The sequence below is a fragment of the Pan paniscus genome, chromosome 8 (genome assembly GCF_029289425.2).
Source record: "Pan paniscus chromosome 8, NHGRI_mPanPan1-v2.0_pri, whole genome shotgun sequence".
In the NCBI taxonomy this organism is placed as follows: domain Eukaryota; kingdom Metazoa; phylum Chordata; class Mammalia; order Primates; family Hominidae; genus Pan; species Pan paniscus.
Window position 1 is genome coordinate 16162012 of NC_073257.2, and position 8273 is coordinate 16170284.

Below are 8273 nucleotides of genomic sequence, written 5' to 3' on the forward strand. Positions count from 1 at the left end.
ATAGATATAGAGAATTTTTACTTGTCAATTAAAAATAAACAAAACAAAAGCACATTGTTTTAAGTCACTAAGTTGGTATTAATATTGTTATGCAGTGATGGATAACAAAGATGTCAGGAGAAAGACTGATTTTGTCTTGAACAGATCGAGTGTGAGCCACAAGAGATTCAAGCAGAAATGCAAGTAGGCGAGTGGATGTAGGGATCTGGGCTTCAGGAGAGAGGTCTGAGCCGGCTGTATCCCTGTGGGTTCAGCAGCTGTGGAGGCACTAAAAGCCATGAGAATGCATGAGACCACCGGGAAAAAGAGATAAGAGATCTGGGGTGTTGTCCTAAGACCTTAGAGACCGGAGGAGGCTCCAGTGGGATTGGAGAAGGAAAATCCCATGTGGCAGGAGGAAAACCAGGAGGGTGGCTGCATCAGAAGCAATGGGAGGAATGGGATTTGGGGGGAGAGTCATCAACTCTGCCCAGCACTGCTCATTGGTCCAGGAAGAAAGGGCACCATGTCTAGGGCTCTCCATCCCTCAGTGCCACTCGCCACCCGCCCCACAGTCCTGCTACAGACCTCTCATCAGTCAGACCTGGAACTCCTCATGACCTCCATCTCAAACCTTCTCTTTTCTTTTCTTTGCTCTTTTCTTTTTTTCTCTTCTCTTCTCTTCTTTTCTCATCTCTTCTCCTTTCCTTCTTTCTTTCTCTTTCTTTCTTTCTCTTTCCTTCCTTCCTTCCTTTTTCTTTCTCTCTTTCTCTCTCTCTTTCTCTCTCTCTCTTTCCCTCCCTTCCTTCCTTCCTTCCTTCCTTCCTTCCTTCCTTCCTTCCTTCCTTCCTTCCTTCCTTCCTTCCTTTCTTTCTTTCTTTCTTTCTTTCTTTCTTTCTTTTCTTTCTTTCGACGGAGTCTTGCTCTGTAGCCCAGGCTGGAGTGCAGTGGCACGATCTCAGCTCACTGCAGTCTCAACCTACTGGGGTCCCACCTCAGCCTCCTGAGCAGCTGGGATCACAGGTGTGCACCACCACTCTCTGCTAATTTTGAAAAGTTTTTGTAGAAATGGGGTCTTACTATGTTGCCCAGGCTGGTCTCAGACCCCTGGGATCAAGTGATCTTTCCTCCTTGGTCTCTTAAAGTGCCAGGATTATAGGGGTGAGCCACCACACCCTGCCTCTTTTCTACACTTGCCCTCCTCCATCTCTAGCCCCTTTCCTCAGCACACCTGTCCTGCTGATCCTCAGACACGTTGACACCTGCTAACACTGAACTGGCGTCTTTCTACTGCACCTTCCTCTCAGTTTCCCCTTGTCCAGCTGGAGTCATCTGTGTCTGTGTTCTGTCCCAGCATCTGTGTGGGTACACAGCTCCTGCCTCTGGGAAAGGCCAGGCCAAGTGTGCATCCCACCCAGCCCCACATCTTCCACGGATGGGGCCGCAGCATCCATGTGTGTGCACAGCTCCTGCCTCCGGGAAAGGCCAGGCACAGAGTGCTTTCCACCCCAGCCCCTCACCTTCCACGGATGGGGCCGCAGCATCCATGTGTGTTCACAGCTCCTGCCTCCGGGAAAGGCCAGGCACAGAGTGCTTTCCACCCCAGCCCCTCACCTTCCACGGATGGGGCCGCAGCATCCATGTGTGTGCACAGCTCCTGCCTCTGGGAAAGGCCAGGCACAGAGTGCTTTCCACCCCAGCCCCTCACCTTCCACGGATGGGGCCGCAGCATTGCTCCCTCTCTGCAGGGTCAGTGCATCTGACATCCTCTCCAAAAGAACACTGTGGTGTATCTTTGTGTACATTGTTGTGTACCTTATAATTGTGTATTTAATTATACTTACACTTTGGTCAGTGGAGTAGGCGTGTTGTAAATACTTTGAATAATGGTTTTCTTTAAGAATCAAGAGGGCCAGTTGCGGTGGCTCACGCCTGAAATCCCAGCACCTTTGGGAGGCCAAGGTGGGAGATCACTTGAGGCCAGAAGTTCAAGACCAGCCTGGCCAACCTGGCGAAACCCAGTCTTTACTAAAAATACAAAAATCAGCTGGGCATGGTGGTGCACACCTGTAATCCCAGCTACTTGAGAGGCTGAGGCACAAGAATTGCTTGAACCCAGCAGGCAGAGGTTGCAGTGAGCCAAGGCCATGCCACTGCACTCCAGCCTGGGTGACAAAGAGAGACTGTGTCTCAAAAAAAAAAAAAAGAATTAAGGATGAAGTTATGCCTGAAATTCTTCAGTTATAATAAATCAGTTCTCTTCTTTCCCATCTTGTCATTTTCTTCAGAGAACTTGTCATAATTTATAAGATGCTGGTAAATAATATAAATACATTTGCATGTTTATTTATAGAGTCTGCACCCCCATTCGACTATAAGCTCTGTAGGTGGGGAAAGTGGCATTTTTGTCTGCTACTCTGGGCCTGGTACAGTAGGTGACACCTCGTGGATATTCCATACCTGCTTGTTGATAGAATAAGCGAGTGAATCCATGTTCTGCAGCAGTCATGAAGACCTTTGCTTGGAGATCAGCCTCCCAAAAGGGACATGGGATGAGCCGGGTGACACTAATGACCTCCAGCTCTGCCCTGAGGCTGTTTGGAGATCTCCTGATGGATGCTGCCAGGGCCTTTATTGAAGCACAACGAGCTTTGCATGTAGTGGCGTCTGGAGGGTGTTTCAGGATCGCTCCTTTGAGCACACGGGGTGCAGCGAGGAGACTGTGGCTTCTGCTCCTGGGATGTGGGCTCCTAGGGCTTTCCACTGGCATCAGGTGGCCACACACTGATGGTAGCACTGACCAGCATAGTCTCAGCATGAGGCAGCTGGTCCGAGGTGCAGCTTAAACCTTTCTCAAGGGAGGTGCCAAGGTGCCACCACTGCTGGAGCCCAGGAAGAAGTGTGTGAATACTTTTCAGCCATGAAATGAAGGAAATCCTGTCGATTGTGATGACACGGATGGACCCCGAGGCGACTACGGAGCAGCGAGCATCCCCAGATACCGCCCAGCCTGGGAGGAAAAGGCTCTGCGGTCTATTTGTCTTATGTCATAAATAATGCTTATGACATAAACCTCCATGCCAGGCATGGTTTTCTGAAACTGGCCTCAGTCATCCCTGTCCCACATTCTCTTCTGGAAACCCCCCCTCCCCCATCAAGACGCGGCCTCGGACCCCTCACCCCTTGCATTTGGGAGGGCTCATGGCTCACAGTCGTGGTGGCACGAGAGGCTGAGCTACCCCAGGCAGGTGAGAGATGCTGCAGTGTCTGCCTTGTTGACAGCACGTGAGCTGTGGGCCCTGACGCCCCATGCAGACGTCCCTTGGCCTCGAGAACCGAGTCAGTGGGAGCCAAGGCCATGGAGAGGGCGCTCCCAGTGTCCCCCAGTGAGAGTCGGCCAGGCTGCCACAGCAACACACCACAGGCCGGGAGGCTTCAAAGATAGGAACCTGTATTCTCATAATTCTGGAGGCTGGGAGTCCAAGATAAAGGTGTCCTCAGAGTTGCTTCCTCCGGAAGCCTCTCTCTGCAGCTTCAGACGGCCGCCTTCTTGCCATGGCCTCACAGGGTCACCCCTCTGCCTGTGTCTGTGCCCTAATCTCTCCTTCCAAAGACACCAGCCAGATGGGACTAGAGTCCACCCTAGTGACCTCACCTCACCTTAATCACCTCTTTAAAGCCCCCCGTCTCCAAACAGTCCCATTCTCAGGCACTGGGGGACAGGACGTCTGCACATGGATTTGGATTTGGGGGGACATGATGCAGCCGAGCTGAGGTCCCAGCCAATAGCAGCATCCTGCAGCCATGAGTGAGGTGGGCAGTTTCCTGCAGAAGACTCCAGCCCCGGCCCTGGGGCCACCAGACCCTGAGGACCAGAGAGAAGCGGTCGCTGTCTGCGTGCGGGAGCTCCTGGCTACAGAACGCGTGAGCAGAACATGGTGCATGCTTGTGACCTGTAGTTTTGGGCCCCTGGATGCTGATTATTCAGCCATGGTCACTGAAATACCCTCAGCCTGGGAGTTCTCATATTATCTCAACTAACCTTTGCACACATCAAGGTGCCTGTCTCACGGATGAGGACACTGAGACATACGGGATTAAATAAACTGCCCAAAACACACAGTTGCTAAGTGGTGACCCGGACTTGAACCCCGTCTGGCTGACTCCCGAGCCGTTCCCCCCGTGGAGGAGGTCTAGGACAATGCCTGACTCCCCAGCCGTTCCCCCGTGGAGGAGGTCTAGGACAATGCCTGACTCCCGAGCCGTTCCCCCCGTGGAGGAGGTCTAGGACAATGCCTGACTCCCGAGCCGTTCCCCCCGTGGAGGAGGTCTAGGACAATGCCTGACTCCCGAGCCGTTCCCCCCGTGGAGGAGGTCTAGGACAGTGCCTGACTCCCCAGCCGTTCCCCCGTGGAGGAGGTCTCGGACAGTGCCTGACTCCCGAGCCGTTCCCCCCGTGGAGGTCTCGGACAGTGCCTGACTCCCCAGCCGTTCCCCCCGTGGAGGAGGTCTCGGACAGTGCCTGACTCCCGAGCCGTTCCCCCCGTGGAGGAGGTCTCGGACAGTGCCTGACTCCCGAGCCGTTCCCCCCGTGGAGGAGGTCTCGGACAGTGCCTGACTCCCGAGCCGTTCCCCCCGTGGAGGAGGTCTCGGACAGTGCCTGACTCCCGAGCCGTTCCCCCCGTGGAGGAGGTCTCGGACAGTGCCTGACTCCCGAGCCGTTCCCCCCGTGGAGGAGGTCTCGGACAGTGCCTGACTCCCGAGCCGTTCCCCCCGTGGAGGAGGTCTCGGACAGTGCCTGACTCCCGAGCCGTTCCCCCCGTGGAGGAGGTCTCGGACAGTGCCTGACTCCCGAGCCGTTCCCCCCGTGGAGGAGGTCTCGGACAGTGCCTGACTCCCGAGCCGTTCCCCCCGTGGAGGAGGTCTCGGACAGTGCCTGACTCCCGAGCCGTTCCCCCCGTGGAGGAGGTCTCGGACAGTGCCTGACTCCCGAGCCGTTCCCCCCGTGGAGGAGGTCTCGGACAGTGCCTGACTCCCGAGCCGTTCCCCCCGTGGAGGAGGTCTCGGACAGTGCCTGACTCCCGAGCCGTTCCCCCCGTGGAGGAGGTCTCGGACAGTGCCTGACTCCCGAGCCGTTCCCCCCGTGGAGGAGGTCTCGGACAGTGCCTGACTCCCGAGCCGTTCCCCCCGTGGAGGAGGTCTCGGACAGTGCCTGACTCCCGAGCCGTTCCCCCCGTGGAGGAGGTCTCGGACAGTGCCTGACTCCCGAGCCGTTCCCCCCGTGGAGGAGGTCTCGGACAGTGCCTGACTCCCGAGCCGTTCCCCCCGTGGAGGAGGTCTCGGACAGTGCCTGACTCCCGAGCCGTTCCCCCCGTGGAGGAGGTCTCGGACAGTGCCTGACTCCCGAGCCGTTCCCCCCGTGGAGGAGGTCTCGGACAGTGCCTGACTCCCGAGCCGTTCCCCCCGTGGAGGAGGTCTCGGACAGTGCCTGACTCCCGAGCCGTTCCCCCCGTGGAGGAGGTCTCGGACAGTGCCTGACTCCCGAGCCGTTCCCCCCGTGGAGGAGGTCTCGGACAGTGCCTGACTCCCGAGCCGTTCCCCCCGTGGAGGAGGTCTCGGACAGTGCCTGACTCCCGAGCCGTTCCCCCCGTGGAGGAGGTCTCGGACAGTGCCTGACTCCCGAGCCGTTCCCCCGTGGAGGAGGTCTAGGACAATGCCTGACTCCCGAGCCGTTCCCCCCGTGGAGGAGGTCTCGGACAATGCACAGAGACTCGGTGCGGAAGACCCGCGCCATTCCCACAGGCGTGTCCTGCTCTTTTCGGGACTGGCTGCAGAAGAGTCCCTGCCTGCAGCTCACTCAGCTCAGAGGACGCTGGTGAGGCCAGGCCTCTGGCTGTTCCAGGCAGACCCAGCACCCATGTCAGGAGCAGCCAGTGTCTCCCCAGGACGGCAGATGGAGGCAAACCCTGGTGTCTGAGTGGCTTCAAATAGCTGTACACCTGGAAGCCTCAAAGTGCAGGGAACACGGCAGATGGGGGCAGGTGGATGCCCAGGAAGCCTCACCACAGTCACCTGGCTTATTTGCCCCGGCCGGGCCATTCACAAGGCTTGCTGCTGAAAAGCAGTAGGCTCTGCCCACCCAGCTTTGCACTGCAGGCCTGGCTCCAACCCACACAGGTAGGCAGCCTGGCAGAGGGGAAAAGCCAGCTCAGTCACTCTTAACCGCACTTGCCTGCTGGCTGCTGCTTCTTTTTCTTCTTCTTTTTTTTTTTTTTTAAGAGAAATTGATTAAGCATTTTTCCTTTTTTCTCTGTTTCTGAAATATATTTGGAGGATACACTATTTCTTTTCTGGTACTCTCTCCTTAGAGGAAAAAAAAAGTTACTTTTCACCTATTGATGCAGCAAAACGGAACCAGAAGCAGGAGTTCCAAGCCAGCCGTGCCTTTCTCTCCACTTCCTTCCCTGGGTGCAACCACAGCGGCGTGGTAGTGACTGTGGATAGTAAGTTCCTGCATTGCGGCTCTTCTGCCCCGCGTCAAGGGTGAGCTTCCTGCTCTGCCGATGTGCTTTGCCTCCTGGAAGCTTCAGACATGGAAGCCATGTTCTGCAGGACCAGGAGAAACCCCACTTTCATCCCACGTCTCTGGTTATCAGAGCATCAAATCCAAGTTTGACCTACATTACAGGGCAAGTCGGTCATGAGCACACACTGGACCATGACAAATTGATTGTCGTGACTTTATTGATGTCAAGGGGGATACAGTGCCACGATTAATAATTTACCCAACAGAGAAAAGCTTTTCTTGTCTCTGTGATGCCGGAGAGCCCAAGGTTTGATTGTTCCAAGTCCGAGCACTAAGGAGGGAGGTGCTCACACTTACAGCTCAGGTGAAAATCCACAGCAGAAGATTCCTGGTAGCCTCCTTTCTGCGTGCCCACAAGTCGTCGAGGCAGAAAGTGAAGTTTGTTCTCTTATAACAAACCATTTGGACAGACACTTGGTTTTTCTGTTCTCAGAATTTTTTCTGCTCTACCCAAACTAGGGGTTGGCGTTGCATAAGTACCTTGGGCACTTGGGAAATGCCTGTTTCGTTTCATTACATTGAGCGGTGATAAGAAGATTCAGACACTAATTGGCATTTTCCCCTAAATCTCCATGGAAATGCAGTCTCTACTCCAGGGCACCATGTACTGCGAGGACTTTATACTCGCCCTCCGAGTGAAAGGAGAATGAAGGAATGAATACAGAGGTGGACAGGGTCATTTCTGTCCCATAACTGCATATTGTGGACATTTTTCTTTTCTGAGATGGCGTCTCGCTCTGTCGCCCAGGCTGGAGTGTGGTGGCATCATCTCAGCTCACTGGAACCTTTGCTTCCCGGGTTCAAGCGATTCTCCTGCCATGACAGGCACCCACCACCATGCCCGGCTAATTTTTGTATTTTTAGTAGAGACGAGGTTTCACCGTATTGGCCAGACTGGTCTTGATCTCCTGACCTCGTGATCCACCCACCTTGGCCTCCCAAAGTGCTGGGATTACGGGCGTGAGCCACCGTGCCCAGCCTTTTGTGGACATTTTAAACAGCAGGGAAATTAATCCTGAGCAATAATAAATAAATAAATAAATAAATAAATCATGGTTTTTGTTTGAATCTTAAAAAAACAACGAAACATGTTTTCACTTTTTTTTTTCCTTATCTAATTTGGCTACTGCTTCACTTTCTCTGCCACCTCTCTTACTGCAGTTTCAACTAAATGACTAAGCAAATTAGATCTTGAGTTGCTTTTCTGGAATGCGGAGAATTGGAGAATCAGATAAAAGTCGAGGTATCTCTCTCTTCAGCAGCTTCCAGATCGGGGGCTGGAGCTGAGCGGGGGTGTTGTGCAATCCCGTACTGTTGTCGAGCAGGCTTCGGTTCAGGGAGACCAGGCAGGCTGAGGCCCAGGAGAGTGCCCCCTTGCATCTGCCCTGGGGGAAACTCTAGAAGGGGTAGAGAAAATCCGAGAAGAAAGGATATTTTTACACGGTAGGATTGTATTTTTATCCCCGGAGGCTTGCTGAATGCAGGTTTCTGGGTAAGTTACACAATACAGGAAAAGTAACTGTTTAGCGTATAGGTGATACGTGTTGGAGGCCAAAGCACTCTGCAAAGCCCCGCCCCTGTGTGTGTCGTGTGGTCTGAAAACAAAGAGCAGGCAGCACCTTCTGGAGGTGAGGCTGGCCCAGGACTGAGATGGCTGTAACTCTGCGGGTCGCCTGCCCAGAGGCTGCACTTCAGCCGGCGGGGAAGC